Genomic DNA, 25,213 nt, shown 5'->3' on the forward strand with positions numbered 1-25,213 from the left:
CTTCATCTGTCCGAAAAGTAGGTTGGAAGCTGCCCAGTGTAGCTGGGACAACCCAGTCAGATCAACGAGATACAAATAATAAAATTATTATTATTATTATTATTATTATTATTATTATTATTATTATTATTATGGAACAGGACGTCCCTATTTCAATCAAATAATTGTTGTAGTTCATTGGTACAGCATCTGTTCTGCATGTAGAAGGCCCCAGGTTCACTTCCTAGCATTTTCATGTAGGCTCTGGAAGGACTCCCTGTCTGAAAACCTAGAAAACTACTACCACTCAGTATAGACCCCCTGAGCTAGTTGGACCAGTGGTCTGACTCAGAATAAGGCAGCTTCTTATGTTTCTGGCTAGGAAGCAAACATTTGTATGCCCACAGCTTGAGGGACTCATTTGCATCCAGACTTTGCCTCTGCTCCACCTCTGAAATTCTACCTCTTAAATGTGCTTAAAGATTTCTGTGGGGTTGGGAGCTGTACTAAGGTTGAAAAGGCTGGTTGCTCCGTAAATGCTGCTAGACCATGGTTCTGCTAGCACCAGCTCTATGGTTTCTGGGTCTTTCCTTAGCAGGTACTGGCAATCTCCTGGAATCTACAGATTCAGTTCTGGACGCCTTGGCAGAGACTTAGGTCTTATTGCCTTGCCACATGGAGAATTACACACGGACGAGGACTGCAAACTGGATCTGCAGTTGGATAGGGGACAATCTCTGCAATCTCCTCCTTGCTACTCAGATGGAGACATTGGGCTGGAGCCAAACTTTTCCATTGAAATCAATGGAACTTAAGTTGAACTTATCCCATTGATTTCTGCACTCTGCAGGAGAGGACCTCTGCAGATACCATCTTATCAGGAGGTCTGCTCCATGTAACATGGGAACAGGGCCTTTAGTGTGGTGGCACCTGCCTTTGGAATTCCCTTTCATTAAATATTAGACAGGTGCTGCCTCTGTTGCCTTTTTGGTGCCTGCGGAAGACCTCCCTCTTCCAACAGGGCTTTTGGGTGGAGATCTTTCCCAGTCCACATCTGTCCTGGAATTACGTTAACATGTTTTATTGCTTGTGTGTTTGCCGCCCTTTGAGAGGGAGGGTGGGCTACAAATCAAATAGATTTCAGTGGGGCTTATGTTCAGCTAACTTAACATGGATCCAGCCTCTGATGTTTGTAGAAAGCTGCATCTCTGTGGACAGCGACGTGACCCACCGCAGCATTATGGAATGAAAGACTCAAAGTTCACAGGCTCACCCAAGGGGTCACCAGCATGCTGTGTACCTGCTGTTCTGCTTTAAAAATGACCTGCTGATGTCTCTGTGTTGTGTTTGTGTCTTCGAACCACAGGCAATGCAGAAGTGATGCTGAACCAGCCTAGCTCTATGCTGGCACCCCTAGGAAATGTCACTCAGCTCCCCTGCACCCTGTCTGGCGACAGCATCACGAGCATCGCGAGCCACATCATCGTCTGGCTCCAGCAGAAGCATCAGGGCTCTCCCAAACGCATTTTGTATTACAAAGATGAATCGAACCAACATAAAGTCTCGGGGGTCCCTGATCGCTTTTCTGCTTTCAAAGATGCCCAAAGCAGCACCTGCTACCTCACTATCTCTGGGGTCCAGGCAGAGGATGACGGCATCTATTACTGCCTGACATCGGCAGGGGGAGAATACCACAGTGCTTTGGCTTAAGGGAGTACCAGGACCAAAACTCCATCCCATCCCCTTGGGGAATAGGCTATAGACACAGCTGATAAGGAAGTCAATCCAGCAGATGGATTTGCATGAAGACACTTGTCAGAGTCTAGATTCTATTTTTGTCGTTTGGGCAGCGAACGAAAACCCTGCAAACCACGATCGCGTTTCAATTCCCACCTGTACAGACCAATAGCAAATCCCTTCTCTCTGATTTCAGATCCTTAGGTAGCTAAATGTCGCCATCTACAGAGAAGGAGGAGCTCCTTGGAGGCTTGGTGGTGGGAAGGAGGAATCTAAAGGTTTGCAGAAGTACAAAATGCGGTGAGCCAGTGTGGTTTGGTGGTTGGGGCTCGGACTAGGATCTTGGAAATCAGGGTTCAAGTCCCCCTAGGACACTAAGTGGAGTAAAAAGGTAAAGGGACCCCTGACCATTAGGTCCAGCCATGAGCAACTCTGGGGTTGCGCGCTCATCTCGCTCTATGGGCTGAGGGAGCCGGTGTTTGTCCTCAGACAGCTTCCGGGTCATGTGGCCAGCATGACTAAGCCGCTTCTGGCAAACCAGAGCAGCACATGGAAACGCTGCTTACCTTCCCGCCGGAACGGTACCTATTTATCTACTTGCACATGACATGCTTTCAAACTGCTAGGTTGGCAGGAGCAGGGACCGAGCAACGGGAGCTCACCCCGTCACGGGGATTCAAACTGCCAACCTTCTGATCGGCAAGTCCTAGGCTCTGTGGTTTAACCCACAGAGCCACCCGCGTCCCCCTAGACAGAGACTGGCCCAACCTCACAGGGTTGTTGTGAGAATAAAACAGAGACATATTCTACTCATCTAAAAACACACTGATTCCTGGAGCATCCGTGGGCCGGATTTAGAAGGCGATTGGGCCAGATCCGGCCCCTGTGCCTTAGTTTGCCTACCCATGCACTAGCAAAAAACATGTACATTAGTCAGTGCTGAATAAATAAAATAAAATAAAATAAAAAAAATAAAGTGTGCATTAGGAGAAATTCACATTAAATTACTGGCAAATTTTCATGACTTTCCAAAAGACAACAACAAAAAACTACAGAAAAGTGGAGAACTCAATTTAAGAATGGAAAAATGAGAAACTTAGAAAACCTACCTGACTCCAACAGGGTCAAAGTGAAGACTGTAAATTCACTTTGAGAATTCTTATGGGGTGAGACATCAGTGGGGATCAAAGAGTGGAACTATCTCCCTCAGGAGGCTGTGGACTCTCCTTCTTTGGAGGTTTTTAAGCAGATGGCCATCTGTCATGGATGCTTTAGCTGCATTTCAGGGGGTTGGACTAGATGATCCTTGAGGTGTCTTCCAACTATACAGTTCTATGATTCTATGAAATAAACACAATATCTAGCCTTTTTTAATAAAAAAAAAATAAACTGTCGTTTGCAGACACCTGGAAACCACGATCAAATATTTCTTCCTGCACCTGTTATGCCCATCACCTCCCAAGGGAAATTATGCTGCTCTGAAAGGGTGTTCAGCTTACTCAAGCTGAAAACTCCCACCAGCTTTGCTCTTAAAATTCTCACCATGAGATGGCCCTATGGTAGAATGGATGGCGAGAAAAACTCTTTTCCGAAACAGCATGGAAGGAGCCCCTTTGTAACAGCTGTGCTTTACATACAGCTTTCAGTTGTACCTGTGCACGCAGGCACTGCCTAACCTCACAAAGTAATCAGGATGAATCCTCAAAGAGTAACCGACATTGTGCAAACCAGCCAGGAGGAAGGTTTTAGAAAGCAGGTTGTCCTTTTACTGACTGAGTTAATCAAGGAAGGAATGGCTGCTCTAAACTTGGAACAGGGACGTCTTAAGCGGGGAATTCCAGGATCAAATCAGAAACTGGGATAGCTTCTGTAAATCCAGGACTGTCCTTGGAAAACAGGGACACTTGGAGGGTCAGGAAGGGATTCAGAGAAGACCATCGGTGAGTTAATCCCTGCTGGAGAGGCAGAGCAAACACTATACTGTGGTACCTCAGGTTAAGTACTTAATTCGTTTCGGAGGTCCGTTCTTAATCTGAAACTGTTCTTAACCTGAAGCACCACTTTAGCTAATGGGGCCTTCTGCTGCTGCCGCGTCGCCAGAGCACGATTTCTGTTCTCATCCTGAAGCAAAGTTCTTAACCTGAGGTACTATTTCTGGATTAGTGGAGTCTGTAACCTGAAGCGTCTGTAACCTGAAGCGTCTGTATAACCTGAGGTACCACTGTAGAGGGAAAGCCATTAAATGCTGGGATATCAGAATCCCCACCTTGGTGCTGCCATCTTGCTGCATAAAGGACATACCCCACTACAATTGCGGCAGAAGTATCCTCCATTTATCCTCATCTATGATGCAGCCACTGAAATAATCAAGCAGGGATGAGCAACACCGTGTCTCCCAAGATGCTCCTGGGCTCCAACTCCCATCAGCCCCAGCTGGCGCTACCAATGATCAGGGGGGTTAGGAGTTGTTCAACAACACCTGGAGCTCCACAGTTCCCCCACCCTTGAGACAGGGGCTTTATCTATATATGCATGCAAACACACCCATGCCAGGAATCCTACATGTTTCTTCCTTTCAAAGACTGGACCCTAGAAGGGAGCAGAAATGCAGATTTGCATAAGGAAGACCTTCCTCAGGCCTCAGGAGGGTTTAAAGGAGAAGAGCACGAGGCTCTTGGTCAGCAGAGCTGCTAGTCTGCCTTCTCCACCATGGGACTGAACCTTCTCCTCCTCGTCTTCTCAGCTTTTTGCAACGGTGAGAAATAGGGATTAGGTTTGATCAGGAGGGTTCCCTGATTAAGCAGCTGTTGACATTGCTTTGAGCTGCTTTCCCATTTCTGCAATAGCAGAACCAATAAAATCACGGGAAGCATGTTCCTTATTGACACTGGCAAGTTTCAGAGGTGAGTGATGCAATGGTTTGGTTTCCATCTTATTCCTCCCAGGTCTCAGTTCCCAGGCTGCGTTGACTCAGACAAATGGTCCCGTCTCCGTGGCCCTCAGAGGGTCAACAACCCTGTCCTGCACTCTGCAAGGCGTGGAGTTTATCAGCACAGTCCACCCATCCTGGTACCTTCAGAGAGAAGGGAAGGCTCCCCAGTTACTAATCTACAAGTCCAGAGAAAGAGCCACTGGTATCCCTGAGCGTTTTTCTGGAGATACATATGGCAACACTGCAAAGCTAACTGTCTCCAGGATTGAGGAGGGCGACGAAGGGGATTATTATTGTGCAGTGTGGCATGAAAACATGTTGCACCGTGATGCAGTCATATGTAGAACTGGAACAACAACTCTCTGGGCCCGAAAGAGAGGAACAAAAGGAGTGGAGAGGTGCTTAGACCTAAAATTGTTGCACGTTTAATGCACTGAAGTAGAGTTTTTTGACTACAGAAGGATACTCTTTCAACTCCAGCTGTTAGCATCTATCTCAGTGCCTCCCATCGTTGGGTCTCCAGCTGTTTTTGGACTGCAACTCCCATCATCCTTAGCTGGCAAGACCAGTGGTCAGGGATGATGGGAATTGAGTGGCGAGTTCCTTCCCCCAACCAGGGGAAATAAAGACACATGACACAATTATTAAGGTTAATGGGCTAAATAAGACCACAACTTTATTGGTTACAGGTGATGAGCGGTATTGGCTTAGGCATTGGTCCTAACCGACTATATCCGGCTTCACCAGTCTGCTTGAAGTCCGGGAAGGGTTAACCACCAGTAGGGGGGTCCTGCTGAGGCACATCAACTAGGAACTCCCCCGGGGTCACCGCTCGGGGGCGTGCCTTAGGGCCTCACCTCCATAGGCTTCGGACAGGGCAACGCCCCCCAGAATCCTTTATCGGACTACCCTTCAATATGCGGGGCAGGTGATGGCGCTTCCTCCCCTCTTCCATCTACAAAACAATACCAATACCAATGCCTAACTGCCAATACCAAGAAAGTTGTGACGATTTGCTATGAGGTAGGCGAAAACCAAGTGGCTGGTGCCAATTTGCCAAGTGGAAAAATTCCTACCAGGCCCCTCAACGGCGACCAACCGAGGTCCATAGCAAGGTCAAGGACGAAAACCTCAAAGGGCGGGAGGGTGGGAAACAGGAGCAGCTGGAGGAAGCAACAGAGGGAGATCCCCGGCCTGCACCAGTCTTAAATAGGGCAGGCCACGCCCCCAGAGCCAGCCGATTGGCTGGCCAGGGGGTGACATGGCCAGGGATTCCCCCGATAGCGCGGGGGCTGGTCTCCAGCCCTGAGTGTGTGGTGGGGCTGTGACGCCCGCAATCCCACCTCCTCTGCAGAGCAGAAGTGGCTTTGTAGTTCAAAAACAGCTGGAAAACCAAGTTTGGGAAACAGTGATTTACCTCATAGCTTGGGGACTGTGAGAGAGTCCTTATTCCTCTCCTGAATGAGGCACTCTAAGGTGGGGTGGGTGTGTCACTTTGTAAGCCAATTTAAATGGATTTGGGGATTCCTAGCTTTGGCATGGAAACTAAGGCTTTACTCAAGCACCTCAACAGATTAGATGCTGCCACTTCATATTGAGTTTACAAAGCAGTAAGACTCTTTACTTAACTGGGGGATGAGATCAGACTGGGGTATTAAATCAGCACTCTGCCAGCTCCCATTCCTGCTCAGCTAACTCCCTGAAAGGGTGAACACATACCTGTTCAAAAGCCTGACTGAGAAACCCCACAACGTAAGGTACAGTTGTGCAGAATCTCTCCAAATCAAATAATCATTTTCTTTACACACACACACACACACACACACGTATGCTTATGAATCTGAATGCACAAGACAATATGGCAGTCAAATAAAGAGAGAAAGCATGATTACTAAATCCTGACAAACTTCTTAACTTGTCCAAGTTGGTAGAAGAGACATTTACATGCAATGGGCCACCACCGAGGATGCCTTGCAAATCTGGTACCTCTCTGGACTACAGCTCTGCAGATGCCTGATTATAGTCTTCCAAAGCAACTACTCTATTCCAAACTTAAAAATGGAAAGCGTAATGCTGGTGGTCAGCAAAAGATGTTTAAGGACTCTCTCAAGGCAGGAGAATGTTAGCTGCTTTGAGACTCCTTCAGGTAGTGATAAAGCGGGATATCAAATCCAAACTCTTCTTCTTCTTCTTCTTCTTCTTCTTCTTCTTCTTCTTCTTCTTCTTCTTCTTCTTCTTCTTGGACCAATGCCTAAGCCAATACCACTCATCACTTCCAACCAATAAAGTTGTGGCCCTTTTTAAGCCTGTTAACCTTAATAATTGTATCATGTGTCTTTATTTCCACGGGGGCGGGGGGGGGGGCGGGAACTCCTCTCCCTTCCTCCCCCACAACAAACACTCTGTGAGGTGAGTGGGGCTGAGAGACTTCAGAGAAGTGTGACTAGCCCAAGGCCATCCAGCTGCTGCTTGTGGAGGAGCAGGGAATTGAACCCAGTTCATCGGATTATGAGTCCACCACTCTTAACCACTACACCACACTGGCTCTCCTAACCGACTATATCTGACTCCAGCCCATCTCCGGGAAGGGTTAACCACCAGTAGGGGAAGTCCTGCTGATGCACATCAACTAGGGACTCCCCCTGGGGTCACTGATAGGGGGCGTGCCAGCTGGTGGTCAGCAAAGAGGGAGATCCCTGGCCGCGTCCTGCCTATATAGGGCAGACCACGCCCCCGAACTAGCCAATTGGCCAGCTAGGGGGTGATGCGTGTGGAGGGGCCTTAAGGTGGAAGTGGCTTTTCCTTCCAGGTCCCAGTGCCCAGCTGTAGCTCCACCCCCTGAAGCCCTCAGAGGTTGTGTCTGCAGGAGATACGGTCACATTTTCCTGCAGATTCAGTGGTGGAACCATCACGGATGGCAACTACCTTCTCTGGGTCCAGCAGAAACTGGGGAATTCTCCATGGCTGTTGATTGACCAGACCAGCAGAAGAGCACCAGGCATAGCAGACCGTTTCCCTGACCATCACAGGAGCCATGGCAGAAGACGAGGCTGATTATTACTGCACCATTAATATCCCTGGCTAGTATGTCACAGTGGTCTATGCACATGGGGAAGCGAGACGAAAACTCTCCTAAACTGCCTCCATTAGCCTAAGTTCCTCTTGTGGTGAATGAAATCTTGAGGGAAACCTCACAGGCTGTCAGGACTCAGGAGAAAATTTACAAGCATTAGAGAATAGCCAGCAAAATTATAATTTATCCATTCATATTATGACTTTCCTATTTTATTTTCAAAACTTCAAATATAACTGAAAAACAAATCAAATGTGAGTGCTTTAAACTCTGTGAACTAAGTTCCTACTCAGAGTAAACCCACTGAAATGAATGAACCTAAGGAAGCCATGTGTATTTAATAGATCCACTTGGAATAGGACTAGCCCATTATACCCTGCTTTCTTTCTAATATTGTACTTGTTAGGCAGTCCTTTCCAATATGATTTGCCCCCTCTTTAACCAACTAGTATGTGTTGATCTTTTACTGACATTCTTTATCATTATTATTATTACAGGTATTTATTTATTTTATTTTATTGTATTGTTTTTGTGTTGCTAGCTGCCTTAATATACCGTATTCTTCACCCTATAAGACGCACCAGACCACAAGACGCAACTAGTTTTTGGAGGAGGAAAACAAGAAAAAAAAAATCTGAATCTCAGAAGCCAGAACAGCAAGAGGGATCGCTGTGCAGTGAAAGCAGCAATCCCTCTTGCTGTTCTGGCTTCTGGGATAGCTGCGCAGCCTGCATTCGCTCCATAAGATGCACACACATTTCCCCTTACTTTTTAGGAGAAAAAAGGGAGTCTTACAGAGCAAAAAATACGGTATATTCTTAAAGTGCAGCTTGTAAATAGATAAGACGATATATCTACGATCAGGCTGTTTGCCACAATGTCCTTCAAATTCCATTCAGTATATTGAAAAAGCAACCAGGCAAATTAGCGAGCTGGCATCATAGCCTAAACCAGAGGGAGCCAACGTTGAGCCATTGGGTCATTCCTGGACATAAATGATCCTTTTAAAGTTCTGCACAGTGCTTAGCGACATCCCTTTATTGACACAGAAGGAAACCAGCTGCCTGGAGCAGCCAATGAGCTTCAAGGGTATTTGCATGCAGGGACGCTTTCTTGCATTGAAAAGGGGATTGCCTAATTCCTCCAGCTAGAAACCCCTTTGTCCCAGGAAGCTGTGAATTCCTCACCATGGCTCGGCTCTTGAAACTCTTCCTATTTCTCGCATGCTGTTGCTGGGGTAGGAGGGAAGATTTAAACATATTTTATTAAATATATTCCCCTAGTTTCTCCTCCCCGCCCCTATTTATGCCAGGGTATTCACTTTCTGATCCTCCATTTCCACTTAATTTTTTTGCTACCGTTTTTGGTTCCAGTGGAGAGCCAGTGTGGTGTAGTGGTTAAGAGCGGTAGTCTCATAATCTGGGGAACCGGGTTTGCGTCTCCGCTCCTCCACATGCAGCTGCTGGGTGACCTTGGGCCAGTCACACTTCTCTGAAGTCTCTCAGCCCCACTCACCTCACAGAGTGTTTGTTAGCCGCTTTGAGACTCCTTAAAGGGAGTGAAAGGCGGGATATCAAATCCAAACTCTTCTTCTTCTCCTTCCTCCAGGTTGTGAGGCGCAGTTCACGATGACTCAGCTGCCCTTCGTCTCGGCCTCCATGGGAGAAACAGTCAGGATCTCTTGTACGAGAAGCAGTGGGGGTATAAGAAGCAAGTGGAATCACTGGTACCAACAGAAACCCAGCAGCTCTCCAATACTGCTAATATACAAGGATGAAGAGAGAGTGTCGGGGATCCCAGGGCGATTCTCTGGTTCTTATGACACCTCGGCCAATTCTGTCACCTTAACCATCTCCAACGTCCGAGCAGAAGATGAAGCTGACTATTACTGTCAAGCTGAAGACAGCAGCACGCGCACAATGGTACAAGCTGATGCGGAAGTGAGACAAAAACCTTCCTTTAGGTGATTAGCTCTACTTGGTATTGCTTGCAGCTGGTAGACGTAAGAGCTGACCTTGTTCTCTTAAGGGCTTGTGGGACAATTCATGCCAAACTTCAGCAGGTGCTGCCCACTTGCTACCAAAAGCCACGTTGAGGATTAATTTGTATTAATTAATGTATTAATTTACTGTATTAATTTACAAAGCATTGGTAACCCTCTGCTTTCTCTTGATGGGGGATATGGGTTCTAGCTCAGCGGTACAACACCTTCACAAGGTCTAGGCTCAATCCCCAGCATCTCCTGATAAGGCTGGAAAAGGCTGCTGCTGGTGTTCAGGATAGACCATGGGTAGTCAACATGACACCTTGAACATGTTGTTGGACTACTGCTCCTATACTCCCTGATCGCTGTCCCTTATGGCTGGGGCTGATGGAAGCTGGAGTCTAATGACATCGGGAAAGCACCCCATTGGCTGTCCCTGGGGTAGATAATACTAGGCTGGGTTTGACTGGGTTTGAGCAGGAGGCATCTCCATCTCCATCCCCATCTCCTCCATCTCCATCTCCATCCCCATCTCCTCCATCTCCATCTCCATCTCCATCTCCATCTCCATCTCCATCTCCATCTCCATCTCCATCTCCATCTCCATCTCCATCTCCATCTCCATCTCCTTTTCTCTCCTAATCATCAACTTTTGAGAAGTGATCTGACAATATTAACCACTTGGGACCAGTTTACCTGCAAGATCTCCTTACGCTATATATGCCCACTCAACCGCTCCGATCTGTGGAACTGGCACCATTACGGGCGCCACATAATACTCACTCTGCATTGGTAAGAAATCAATATTTTAGTGTAGCAGCCCCCACACTTGGGAATTCCCTGCCTATTGACACCCAGGCAGAAGCCTTCCCTGTATTCCCTTGTGCTAAGAACCTTTTAGTTTAGACCGGCTTACTCAGGTATGTAGAATGTGGCATGTGTTTTAACATGCCTTTAGCTTATCTCTGATTCTGATTATTTTTGGGGGGGGAATGTTTTAGATAGTTGTTTAAAGGATCATTTTGGTCCCCCCCTCCCCATTATTCTTGTAAACCACTTTGAGGGGTGTTTTTAACAAATGGTGTGTGTGTGTGAAACAATAATAATAACTACCAATAATAATAACACTGCTCTTCCACAAGTTTTTCTCTCCTTCCTCTCACTTTGATGGAACACAATTCTCGCCAGCAATAGCCTCCCTCTTTGCTTTTCTTCTAGGGACCGTTTCTCAGTTCTCCCTAACTCAGCCACCCTCCATGTCGGCATCCCTTGGAGAAACTGCCAGCATCTACTGTCAGAGGAGCAGTGGAAACATTGGCACCTACAATGTCGCCTGGTATGAACAGAAGCCTGGCAGTGCCCCCAAAATCCTGATCTACTGGTTTAGCACCAGAAGCTCTGGAACATCAGAGCGGCTCTCAGGTTCTGTCAACAAACCTTCCAACACGGCCACCTTAACCATCTCCAACCTGCAACCAGAAGACGAGGCTGATTATTACTGTTTGTCTTATGACGGCAACAACAAGTATGCACGGCGATGCAGTCCCTGGGGAAGTGAGGCAAAAACCTCTTTGCAGAAACCCAGCATTGCTTGCAATGAGCTGCCGCAGGATAGAAGCTGCACAATCGCTCCTGACTTGCGTTAAGAGTCATAACCACAGATCTCTGCTGCATTAAAACAGAAATATTATTGCTGAAAATGTTGTGGTTCAAGCGGAGCCTGTGGTCACTAGAGGGAAGGAACCTGTTTCAATGCAATGGTTGAGCGTCTGGAACTGTTGCCATGCTCACCCTATTTCTCCAAAAGACAAGAAGTTGCAGGACTGTAGTGCTTCCACAAGTTTGGCTCCCCTTGGAAGAAGTTCATTGGAGGTTTATGGATATTTTGAAATACTTGTGCTTATTTACAAAGACTAGGGACTGTTGTCCCAGCTCACCCCGTTCCCGTCAGTTTGCATTTCTTGGTACAGAAAGGATTGATCTGATGTGTAGAAATCTTTCCTATTCTGATTCATTCAAGAGGGTTCTGGAAGCTTCTCTGTGTGAAACAAGCAGAAGGTTCGTGATGTTTGGGTTATTCCTTCAGAGAAGCGGAATACAGGTGGCTTAAACTGGTTCTGTTACTCTTCAGTCAAGGTCACGCTGACTATAATAATAAGGCCAGAAGGAGCCTGGGTTTCACCTTTCTCATGCTATCTCTTTTCCTTCTGGTGTGGTGTTCTGTATGTAGTGTTAAATTTTAGTCTTATTATAAGTTATTGTAAGTTTATGTTAAGTCTGCTGCAACTGGATTTCTTATGAACAGTGCCAATCCTGAATGTATTGGATTTGTGACCATTATGCGCATTTGCCTTCAGTAGCTGTAAAGCTCTGCTGGATGAAATACAACAACAACAATCTTTATTATGGTCCAGAGACCCAGCAAATTGTTACAAAGCAATACACAATTCATACAGCCTACCTCCAGGTTAAACAAGCATTTTGTTCAGACTATAGGGATCATTGGTTCTTGCAACCACCAATAAAAACTTTGCCATTGCTAATATTCTAGCATTTGTCCGGTCTTCCAATAGGAACCTGACATAGTGAGCCTCTGATTTTCCTGGGAAAGGTACCAGCAGGGGTAGTATCAGTTCAGCCCTGGCTTGCTCATATTTTGCACAGTGCAACAAAATGTGTTTTATGGAATCGATATCTTGATGAAATATTAATTGCCTCTGGACTATTTTTTGGGAATTCTGCAATGTGTTTAAGTTTTTACTCTGCTAACCATGTGTTGGAATCTGCTCTGGATCAATGAGTAGAATTTATGACATCCCTACCCCTGCCCACCCCACTTCCTCCACACATGACCACCCCTCCCTTTACACCTCATTTGACCCATCAGTTATCCTCCCATGGCTCACCAAAACTTTTCCTTTCTCCTCCTCTCACAGCTCACCTCATCCACTCCTCATTTCAAAGGAGAGAGGGAGGTGCTTTGGAGAGTGGTTTGGCAAACCGCTTCCTCAAGTGCCTCCCAGACTCTGTTAAGCTACCTGCCACCTGCTCTGCTTGCTCACTCACTTGCCTGCCATTCTGTCATCACACCAGAGTTGGCTTGGCCACCTATTGGCAGCCATGCAAACTGCAGCATGATGACAGCCTTACATTTTTCTGCATATAGGAAGATGAAGGTTGAGCGTAGGTGGAGGTGTACTGCTTAGAAACATTGCAACAGTGGTACCTTGGTTCTCGAACTTAATCCATTCCGGGAGTCCGTTTTTTTTTTTTTAATAGATATTTATTGAGATTTTACAAAACAGAAACATAAGTGAGACAGACATACAACAAAAACAGATATATCAAAAAAGAAAAAGAAAAAACCCCCAATAAAAACATTTAAAAGAAGCAAAAAAGAAATCCAATTTTTTAACTTCATAGTTCTATAACCCTCTTTCTTGACTTCCTCACATCTCCCTTTTTTGTGTTCCCCTTTACACAATCAAGTTCAGCAAATTCTGACCCTCTTTCAAACCTTGTTTATAATTATAAGTTTCAACCTATTATGTCTCCAATTTTTCTTCTCTTTCCACATCGTTTTTTACCTAATTTTTATAGCTTAGTCCCTTATACCACTTAATATACATTTGACATAACATTACTCTGATCTTTTCCCCCTTTCTTTTTCACACTTTTTTGCATACTCCTTTTGACTACGTCACTAATGCCATATTGTCTTTATATCCAACATCTTTTTAACATTCAAACATTTTACAATATTTGTGCAAATAGTCTTTAAACTTCTTCCAGTCCTCTTCCACCGACTCTTCTCCCAGGTCTCGGATTCTGCCAGTCATTTCTGCCATCTCCATGTAGTCTATCACTTGCATCTGCCATTCTTCCAGGGTGGGCAAATCTTGTGTCTTCCACATTCCGGGAGTCCGTTTGACTCCTGAAACCATTCGAAAACCATGGTGCAGCTTCTGATTTGCTGCAGGAGCTTCCTGCAGTCAAGTGGAAGTTGTGTTGGATGTTCAGCTTCCAAAAACCGTTCACAAACCAGAACACTTACTTCCAGGTTTGTGGCATTTGAGAGCCGATTTGTTCAGGAGCCAAGCCGTTCAAGAACCAAGGTACCACTGCTTCCACACCAGACCTCCAGAGAGACAGTGGGCATCTCGGTGGATGGAACATCAGTAATAAATAATAATAATAAAATGCATACTGACAGACGGCCTAATAATAAAATAGTTGCTAATATTCCTCTTCCCCACATTTTCACAAGCTGTAGATTATTTAATAACCATAGGCCTGGGTAAAGAGGAATGTAAACTAAAAAAAGGGACTTTTTACCACATGTGGTGGGAATGTAGGGAAGTTAAAACATTTTGGGAAATGATATACAATGAATTGAAAAAAAATGTGTAAAATGACATTTGTAAAAAAACCAGAAGAATTTTTGTTAGGGATGGTAGGACAAGACCTGCCAAGAAAAAAAAAGAATCTATTTATGTATGCTACAACAGTGGCAAGAGTCTTGATAGCACAAGGATGGAAGAACGAGGAAATCCCAATGAAAGACCAGTGGTAAGAAAAATTGATGAGCTATGAAGAACTGGCTAAATTGACATACAAACTGCGGGACAAGGACAACTATGACTTTAAGGAAGAATGGGAACTTTTTACAAATGTTCTAAAAAGACAACAAAATGAACTGGACTCCTTGGCAGGTTTTGAATAAACATACGCAAATTTATTGGTTGATAACATGATAGATAGACAATGCAAGGATATGTATAATTTTATAATATGTGCAGAGAAATCAGAGATAGGAGCTGAGGGAAGTCCCTGGTTGGGGGGGGGGAGAGGGATAGAAGGGTGGGTGGGAAAAAAAAGGGGGAAATGATGTATGTGATTATATGATTTGATAATTTGTTGTGTTGAAATTGCTTAATAAAAACATTTTTTTTAAAAAATAATGATGGCACCAGGTGAGCCTCTCTGGGGAGAGCATTCTACAGTCAGGGAGCCACCACAGAAAAGGCCCGTTCTCATGTTGCCACCCTCCAAATCACTCCAGGTTGGGGGACATAGAGAAGGGCCTCAGATGATACACAGAGGTTCTGGGTAGGTTCATATGGGGAGAGGTGATCCTTAAACTATTGAGGACCTGAGCTGTGTATGGCTTTATAGGTCAATACTCATACTTATTACCACCAAGGCAGTACTCAGTAACTCAAAGGAGAGTTGTTACCACCAGGCTGGCCCTGCATGAAATGTTTCTTTATTGTAGATCCATTCAATGAACCATGCCAGGGTTTTCTGAATGCCCTCCTAGACTAAGTACAGACTAACTAACCCACCAAGGGATTTTTATTTGACTGGAAGGGCAAGCAAGCTGGACAGCAGAAAGAAGAATCCGAGTCTGCCCAGACTGGCTGAATGCAAGGAAGGACCTCTGCCCCAAACCATTCTCTCGGCTCACCCAAGCCTCTGGACCCAGATCCTTTTATCTATGTATCCCAGGTACCTGAGCATACCATGACCAGCAGTTTGCAGCTGCATTTTCTGTGCCAGTCCTCCAGCATCTATAGACAGTAGTTAAAGAGTTAGACATTTGCATGAAGGGGCTGCTCCCTTGACCTCTGGGGATTTAAAAGAGATTGGGCAGAGGCTATTAGGATATCCTTTGGCTTTAAATTTGCTCAGCAGATTTCCTCATAATGGCCTGGGGCTTGCTCCGCTTCACAATCCTGGCATCCATCATCGGTGAGGGAGATTCATTGGGAGGATGGGAAAAAAATCTGATATGAAGCAGAGAGAGGCATAAGCTGCCCTCCCAAGCCCTGCACTTTGCAAAGTATTTGGTGTTGTCCACTTTAAATTAACCTACGGATTCTTTGCCCTGCTTCCTTCCAGGTCCCAGTGTCCAGCAGTTACAGACTTTGAAGGACATAGAATTTGTGGCACCAGGTGGGACGGTTACCATGTCTTGCAGGTTTGACGGTGGAAACATTGGTGATGGCAACTACCCTTTGTGGGTACAGAAGAAACCTGAGAGTAAACCCTGGATGCTGATCTATACCACTAGCACCCGACCATCTGACGTTCCAGCCCGTTTCTCTGGCTCTCGATCGGGGAATGTGATGTCCCTGACCATCACGGGGGCCCTTCTGGAAGATGAAGCTGCTTATTACTGTGCTGTGTGGACTGCGAATCAGTGGCACAGTGCTTCATTCAGACGGGGAAGTGAGACAAAAACTTCTCCTTTGCTCCCTTTGTGCATCAACAGAATCTGAACTCCCTGCTGTAGCCTCTGTTTGTTTGCATAGTGAAGGGTTTACTGACCATGCATCCTTGCACCGTTTCTGCAGGGAGGTTCAGCGAAGCCTGCTATTTATCAAGCACTCATTCTGAACCTGTGTGCACCGCCGGCAGCAGACCACCTGCAGTTCCAGCCCATTTCTCTGGGTCTAGATCAGGGAATGGAAGGTCCTAAACCATCACCCCTGGGCATCCATTAGGTGTCACTGTTGCGCTTTCAACTTTGGCTGGATGGAGACACGTCAAGGAAATGTTTCAGATAAATGTGTTGTATATCTAAACAGAGAGAAGAGGTGGAGGAAAACGGGGCTCCACATCACCATTTGGCAGCACAATGTTATATTGCATATGCAACGCTTATTCTTTCCCTATCTTGCTGAGTCCTAGATATCAGTCTGCTTCAAAATTCTCTCTGCGGCTCAGTTATTGTGTAAACCGTGCTGTGCAATGTATTATATTGTAAGTGTCTCTTTATTGTTTATGTTTGTATTTTAGAATTTTTTATGCACGCTGCCTAGTGAGGTTCAGTCATGGGGTGGCATAGAGATAACGTTTATATGATTAAATTAGAGCAGTCCTAAATCAATGACAGAAAACGAGCAGCAGAATTTGCTGCTGTGAACCAGAGCCTTTTCACACTGTAGGAGGGGTGAGAATTGAATTGGGGAAGCCCTGTGGGTGCGTCATGCAGAAAGTGGAAGGTTGGGAGAATTGGCAAAAATGGCAGTGGCAGCTGGTAACATTTTGACTTGGATTCCTATTTGACTGGATGGGAGATTCCATTGTGAGGAATTCTAATCTACGTATGGCTGTATGCAAGGAAGGTCCTTAAAAGAAAAAGGGGGAAAAAGAAAGAAAAAATGAAATTGTGAATCTCTGCTCTACCTTTTTTAAAAAATCAGAACCAGTGAAGGCGGTGAAGGTCCTGTATGAGTTTCTGGAGGCGGTTGGAGGATGGATGGCAGCTAACAGATTGAGGCTGAATCTTGACAAGACAGAAGTACTGTTTTGGGGGGACAGGGGCAGGCAGGTGTGGAGGACTTCCTGGTCCTGAATGGGGTAATTGTGCCACTGAAGGACCAGGTATGCAGCCTGGGAGTTATTTTGGACTCACAGCTGTCCATGGAGGCGCAGGTCAATTCTGTGTCCAGGGCAGCTGTGTGCTGGCTCCATCTGGTACGCAGACTGAGACCCAACCTGCCCACAGACTGTCTCGCCCCAGTGGTGCATGCTCTGGTTATCTCCTTCTTGGGCTACTGCAATGCACTCTACGTGAGGCTACCTTTGAAGGTGACCTGGAAAATACAACTAATCAAGAATGCGGCAGCCAGACTGCTGCCTGGGAGTGGCCGCTGATACCATATTATCCTGGTCCTGAAAGACCTACATAGGGTCTCAGTATGTTTCCGAGTACAGTTCAAAGTGTTGGTGTTGACCTTTAAAGCCCTAAACGGCCTCAGCCCAGTATACCTGAAGGAGCGTCTCCACCCCCATTGTTCAGCCCAGACACTGAGGTCCAGCTCCGAGGGCCTCCTGGCGGGTCCCTCATTGTGAGAAGTGAGGTTACAGGGAACCAGGCAGAGGTCCTTTTCAGTAGTGGCACCCACCCTGTAGAATGCCCTCCCATCAGATGTCAAGGAGATAAACAACTATCTGACTTTTAGAAGACATCTGAAGGCAGCCCTGTTTAAGGAAGCTTTTAATGTTTGAAGTTTTATTCTGTTTTTAGTGTTCTGTTGGTAGCCGCCCAGAGTGGCTGGGGAAACCCAGCCAGGTGGGCGGGATATGAATAATAAAATTATTGTTATTATTATTATTTTCTCCGAATCCAGGTCCTTCTCAGATTCCCAGTGCCCTGATACCATGACCAGCAGAGGGCTGCTGCTTTTTCTGTGCAGTCCATCAACATCTGGACACAGTAGTTAAGGAGCTACCCATTTGCATGAAGGGGCTGCTCCCCTGACCTCTGGGGATTTAAGAGAGGGTGGGCAGATGCCAATGGGATCTCTTTTCTCTTTAGAAAAACCCAGTCCATAGATTTCCTCATAATGGCCTGGGGCTTGCTCCTCTTCACAATCCTGGTGTCCATCATTGGTGAGGGAGATTCATTGGGTGGATGGGAAAAGAAATCTGATATGAGGCAGAGAGCAGCATAACCTATCCTCCCAAACCCTGCACTTTGCAAAGTATTTTGTGTTGTCCACTTTAAATTAACCTACTGATTCTTTTCCTTGCTTCCTTCCAGGTCCCAGTGTCGAGCAGTTACAGACTTTGAAGGACCCAGAATTTGTGGCTCCAGCTGGGACAGTCACCATATCTTGCAGGCTCGACAGTGTAATCGCTGATAGCAACTACCCTTCATGGGTACAGAAAAAGCCCGAGAGTAAACCCTGGACACTTATCCATGACACCAGCGTCAGACCGTCTGATGTTCCAGCTCGTTTCTCTGGTTCTAGATCTGGGAATGTGATGTCCCTGACCATCACGGGGGCCCTTCTGGAAGATGAAGCTGTTTATTACTGTTGTGCGTGGGCTGGGAGTCAGTGACACGGTGCTTCATTCAGATGAGGAAGTGAGACAAAAACCTCCTCTGCTTTGCTCTCTCTGCACATGAACAAAATCTGAACCTCTGTTTGTTTGATTTTCCTGTAGTGAATGAGTTCCCAAAGAAAGGCTGGGGCTTTTTTCAGGCAACCTGTTCTTCCACAATTTCTTCAGGAAGGTTCAGCAATATCTACTGTTTATTGATCATTCATTCTATTATGTTTGCAGGAAGGTTGTATTATATTGTGCTGCAAAAACATGCTTTAACACATTTCCCAGTGCATTTTCTCATCAACTTCCTCATTGCATGAAATTCTGATGTTTGGAGGAAGTTGGTTGGTTGGACATGAACTCCAAGCCACCATTCATTGTGCAACCTGAATTTGCCAGTACAGTCAAACCTTGGTTCCAAAACAGCTTAGTTGCTGAACAAATCAGCTCCCAGACACCACAAACCCGGAAGCAAGTGTTCCAGTTTGCAAACATTTTTCAGAAGCCAAACATCTGATGCGACTTCTAATTGAGGGCAGGAAGCTCCTGCAGCCAATTGGAGTCCAAAGGGCTCCTGGAATGGATTAAGTTTGAGAACCAAGGTATTGAATCCTGTCCTAGTCCTCACTACCAGTTGGAGAAATCAAACTGCCTGTAGGTTGATTCCCAATAACATAGGTGCCAACTCCCTGGGCCCCTGGGTGCCTAATCACCCACAAAATTCTCCAGGGGCCAGGCACCCTCAAATTTTGGCACCAGGGCACATTGCATGGCACCTATGGCTCTGTGCACCAATGGTCATGGGGGCAAGCTGACACTCCTGCCCAAGACTTTAATTCGTAAATTAGAGTGGTGCCCAAGCAAGGCACAGTTACAATGAACACAGGTGTGCAAGGGAATCAGATACAGAGTTTGGTTCTGACCACTGTGAGAACAGGAGGTTATACTAGATGAGTCATTGGTGTGACCGAGCAGGATCTTCTTACTTTCTTTGGTCTGAGACATTGATCCAACAAGCGACACATTCCCCGCACCTTCCTTTTCAAGATTAGGTCATTTACTTCTCTTAGAGCAGAAAGCAGCCAGAGTCCCAGGACCAGGGAAGCCCAGGGAAGCCCAACCCAAGGGGGTTGAGGTTCTGAGGTCTGTTGGTGGCAACCTTGGTGTCACACCATCTCAGGAGGTGATGTTGAAGGCAGCTCAGAATCTGATTTGCTCTCAGTAGCCTGCTTCTCTAAAGGAGATTTGTCAGTGACAAGGAGAGGCACTGTTTGTGTGTGTGTTACTCTACAGCAAAAGGGGTCTACGGTGTTACTGGAAGAGAACACCCCTCAGCTCTTCTGCTTCTTCCCTGACCTGGATCCATGTCTCCATCTTCCATGCTGCAAACCCGTTCTCTGCTCTCAAAGCCAAGGCGCCAAGGTTGAAGGACACTTGCCCTGGTAGATGTTCTCCCTAACGTTGGGCTACATACGGTTCCTTAGGCAAATGCAGTCTAAATAAGTTCAAAATATGTTTCCCCCCATGGCTTCATATTTTCTGGTGCTACCCTAGGAACAAAAACAGGTTTGGGGGCTAAACTCTGACAGAATTCAATGCATTAATGAACTGAGCCTGATCTTCTGGTCCCAGTTTTGTTTTTAGCTAACTCAGGAGACATTTCAGAGATGGTGTGACCTGAGTTCTTTTGTCTCAGATTCATTCTGCAAATGCCTTGGGCTAAGCAGAAACTAGACCACCCCAATGATTTATATGAGATTGGCAGGGCAAGGGGGTGCTGGAAAGAGAAATACAAGTTTGCCTGTTGCTGTACACAAGGAAAGAGCTCTAAAATGAAAACTTAGTCCCTGAATTCAGATTCCCACTCCTCAGATTCCTAGGTATCTGAGCATATCACAGTCAGCAAGACTGCAGTTGCTTTTTCTGAGCTAGTCCTCCAGCATCTAGAGACCATAGTTAAGGAGTTACACATTTGCATGAAAGGGGCTCCTCCCTTGACCTCTGGGGATTTAACAGATGGTTTTCAGATGTCAATGAGATCTTCTTTTGCTTCAGAGAAAACTAGCCCAGCAGATTTCCCCATTATGCTTCTCTTCTCAATCCTGCTGTCCATCATTGGTAAGGGGAATTCACTTTTTGGATGGGATACATTTTCCTTGAAGCAAATACATGCATCCTCTGCGCTCTAAATCCCTACAGCTTGCAGAACATTTGGTGATGCTACATAGTAAATTAAACTGCCAAGCAGTGAAATGCCTTGTTCCCTTCCAGGTCCCAGTGTCCAGCAGCTACAGAACTTGTGGCTCCGGGTGGGACGGTCACCATGTCTTGCAGACTGGACAGTGGGAGCATCAGTGACAGCAACCAGCCTATGTGGGTGCAGAAAAAACCTGAGAGTAAACATTGACTGATGATGTACACCACCAGGAACAGACCACCTGATGTTCCAACACGTTTATCTGGGTCTAGCTCAGGGAATATGATGTCCCTGACCATCACGGGGGCCCTTCTGGAAGATGAAGCTGTTTATTACTGTGCTGTGTGGACTGCAAGTCACTGGCACTATGCTTCATTCAGATGGGGAAGTGAGACAAAAACCTCCTCTCCTTTGCTCCCTGTGTACATCAACAGAACCTAAACTCACTGCTGTAGCCTCTGTTTGTTTGCATAGTGAATGGCTTATCGAGCATGCATCCTTGCACAGTTTCTGCAGGGTGGTTCAGAGAAGCCTGCCATTTATCAAGCACTCATTCTGAACCAGTGAGCACCGCCGGCACCAGACAGTCTGCCGTTCCAGCCCATTTCTCTGGGTCTAGATCAGGGAATGGAAGGTCCTAAACCATCACCCCTGGGCACCCAGTAGGTGTCACTGTTGCACTTTCAACTTTGGCTGGATGGAGACACATCAAGGAAGCGTTTCCGATAAATAGGTTGTATACCTAAACAGAGAAAACAGGTGGAGGAAAACAGAGCTCCACAGCGTCATCTGGTGGCCCAGTGTTATGTTGCATATACAACACATATAAACCGCTTTTTCTTTACCTATCTAGTCCTAAGTATTGAGTCGTAAGTATTGGTTTGCTTCAAAATTCTCTCCACAGTTCAGTTATTGCTTAAATTGTGCTGTGCAATGTTTTATATTGTAAGTGCCTCTTTATTATTTATATCTGTATTTTAGATATTTTCATGCACGCTGCCTAGAGAACTTCAGTCATGGGGTGTCATAGAGATATTGTTTATATGAATAAATTAGATTTGCCCTAGATCAGCAACAGAAAAAGACCAGCAGAATTTGCTGCTGTGAACCAGAGCCTTTTCACACTGCAGGAGGGGGGAGAATTGGATTGGGGAAGCCCTGTGGGTGCGTCATGCAGAGAGTGGAAAGTTGGGGGAAATGGTTAAAAATGGCAGTAGCAACATTCTGACTTGGATTCCTATTTGACTGGATGGTGGATTCGATTGTGAGGGATTCTAATCTAAGTATGGCTGTATGCAAGGAAGGTACTCTAAGAGAAAAGGAAAAGAAGGAAAACTGAATCTGCGAAAGATTTCCCTGAATCCAGATCTTTACTTCTCAGATTCCCAGCTTCCTGATACCATGACCAACAGATGGCTGCTGCTTGTTCTGTGCAAGTCCTTCAAGATCGAGACACAGTAGTTAAGGAGCTACCCATTTGCATGAAGGGGCTGCTCCCCTGACCTCTGGGGATTTAAGAGAGGTGGGGCAGATGCCAATGGAATCTCTCATTTCTTTCAAAAAACCCAATCCGTAGATTTCCTCATAATGACCTGGGGCTTGCTCCTCTTCACAATCCTGGTGTCCATCATTGGTGAGGGAGATTCATTGGGTGGATGGGAAACAAATCTGATATGAAGCAAAATGTTTGATGTAGATTAATGTGCTAAGCAGTTCCCTGCCTTGCTTCCTTCCAGGTCCCAGTGTCCAGCAGTTACAGACTTTGAAGGACCCAGAATTTGTGGCACCAGGTGGGACGGTCACCATGTCTTGCAGGTTTGACAGTGGAAACATCGGTGATGGCAACTACCCTTGGTGGGCACAGAAAAAACCTGGGAGTAAACCCCGGACACTGATCTACACCACCAGCACCCGACCGTCTGACGTTCCAGCCCGTTTCTCTGGCTCTCGATCGGGGAATGTGATGTCCCTGACCATCACGGGGGCCCTTCTGGAAGATGAAGCTGCTTATTACTGTTGCGTGTGGACTGGGAGTCAGTGACACAGTGCTTCATTCAGACGGGGAAGTGAGACAAAAACTTCTCCTTTGCTCCCTTGGTGCATCAACAGAATCTGAACTGCCTTTCAAAGTTTCAATGATGTCTGTACCATCACTGTGTTTTAAAATCCTGCATTAAAGGTAAAGGTAAAGGGACCCCTGACCGTTAGGTCCAGTTGTGGCCAACTCTCGGGTTGTGGCACTCATCTCGCTTTATTGGCCAAGGGAGCCAGCATACAGCTTCCGGGTCGTTGAGTGTTGGGCTACTTTGGAAAATGCACTCTAAACTGTTGAGAACACTTTGGCGACTATGGGATTGCGGCACGCATCTCGCTTTCAGGATGAGGGAGACAGCATTTGTCCATATACATGCTTCCAGGTCATGTGGCCAGCAGGACTAAACCGCTTCTGGCACAACAGGACACCGTGACGAAAGCTATTTATCTACTTGCACTGGTGTGCTTTCAAAGTGCTAGGTTGGCAGGAGCTGGGGCAGAGCAAAGGGAGCTCACTCCGTCATGGGGATTCAAACCGCCGACCTTCTGATCAGCAAGCCCAAGAGGCTCAGTGGATTAGAACATGGTGCCAAGCTTTCTGTACTAGGGCTTCATATATTCCAACCAGTGCTATCACTGGGACAAAAAACAAAACAAAACAAAACAAAAAACAAAACAAAACTTTATAAATCAGAATTAGGTGTTGAACCTTAACATCTTCACTGAATTCAAGGGTTGCTCCCCATCCTGACCCCTTGGTCCAGGGAATTATTTTTTTAGCAAAAGCAGCCATTGTATCCCAGAGTTGGCATGAGCTGAAATGTTTGCTGCAGATCCATTCCTGCAATCAGGCCAGGATGCTTTTTAATGCCTTGGACTAAACACAGACTAGTCCATCCCAGGATTTATACCATGAAGAAAAGGAGGCTTCCTGCCACTGTGTGTAAGTGGGGACCTATAAAATAAAATAATGCAAAAGAACCCCCAAACCATACCACCTTCTAAGCTTAAACGCTGAATCCAGCTTGCCAGTTTCAGCTCCCTGAACACAGCATGACCAGGAGTTGACAGCTGCTTTTTATGTTAGTCCTCTACAGTAGTTAAGGAGCTAGATATTTGCATGAAGGGGCTGCTCCCCTGACCTGCGGGGATTTAAGAGGGATGGGGCCGAGGCCAATGGGATCTCCTTTTGCTTTAGAAAATCTAGCCCAGCAGTTTTTGCCATCATGGCCTTGTTTCTCGTCACATTCCTGATCTCCATCATTGGTGAGGGAAATTCATTGGGTGAATGGGGACAAATCTGAGTGGAAATAAAAGCAGACGCCTTCTGTTCTTTAAAACCCTGCACTTTGCACAATGTTTGATGTTGATTAATGTGCTGAGCAGTTCCCTGCCTTGCTTCCTTCCAGGTCCCAGTGTCCAGCAGCTACAGACTTTGAAGGACCCTGAATTTGTGGCACCAGGTGGGACGGTCACCATGTCTTGCAGGTTTGACAGTGGAAACATCGGTGACAGCAACTACCCTTTTTGGGTGCAGAAGAAACCTGAGAGTAAACCGCGATTGATGATGCGCTCCACCAGCACCCGGCCGTCTGACGTTCCAGCGCGTTTCTCTGGTTCTAGATCCGGGAATGTGATGTCCCTGACCATCACGGGGGCCCTTCTGGAAGATGAAGCTGCTTATTACTGTTCTGTGTGGACTGGGAGTCAGTGACACAGTGCTTCATTCAGACGGGGAAGTGAGACAAAAACCTTCTCTCCTTTGCTCTCTATGTACGTCAACAGAATCTGAATTCCTTTATTGTAGCCTCTGTTTGCTTGCATAGTGAATGGTTTATTGAGTATGCATCCTTGAACAGTTTCTGCAGGGAGGTTCAGAGAAGCCTGCCATTTATCAAGCACTCATTCTGAATCCGTGTGCACCGCCAGCACCAGACCGTCTGCTGTTCCAGCCCATTTCTCTGGGTCTAGACAGGGAATGGAAGGTCCTAAACAATCACCCTTGGGCATCCAGTAGGTGTCACTGTTGCACTTTCCATTTTGGCTGGATGGAGAAACATCAAGGAAGCGTTTCAGAGAAATGTGTTGTAAATTTAAACAGAGAAAACAGATAAAGGAAAACAGGACTCCACAGCGTCATCTGGTGGCCCAGTGTTATGTTGCATATACAACGCATATAAACCGCTTTTTCTTTACCCATCTAGTCCTAAGTATTGGTTTGCTTCTAAATTCTCTCTGTGGTTCAGTTATTGGGTAAACCGTGCTGTGCAATATTTTATATTGTAAGTGCCTCTTTTTTGTTTATATTTGTATTTTAGACATACTTATGCACGCTGCCTAGAGAACTTCAGTCATGGGGTGTCATAGAGATATTGTTTATATGAATAAATTAGAGTTGTCCTAAATCAACAACAGAAAAAGATAAATAGAATTTCC

The 25,213-nt window shown here is 46.0% G+C and overlaps 1 long non-coding RNA gene and 1 gene segment (V, D, J or C); both read left to right on the top strand.

Moving 5' to 3' along the window:
* The first annotated feature begins 8,858 nt into the window (after positions 1-8,858).
* On the top strand, positions 8,859-11,336 carry LOC307205081. The gene is made up of 3 exons (XR_013833845.1): positions 8,859-8,958; positions 9,330-9,684; positions 10,924-11,336. It is a non-coding gene; the product is annotated as an uncharacterized lncRNA (long non-coding RNA).
* Positions 11,337-23,961: 12,625 nt separating this feature from the next.
* Positions 23,962-24,506, top strand: LOC307205049 (immunoglobulin lambda variable 2-8-like). The segment is given in 2 exons: positions 23,962-24,043; positions 24,187-24,506.
* Positions 24,507-25,213: the final 707 nt, after the last annotated feature.

This window comes from Podarcis cretensis, assembly GCF_951804945.1.
Source record: "Podarcis cretensis genome assembly, chromosome: 16".
NCBI classification, from domain to species: Eukaryota; Metazoa; Chordata; class Lepidosauria; order Squamata; family Lacertidae; genus Podarcis; species Podarcis cretensis.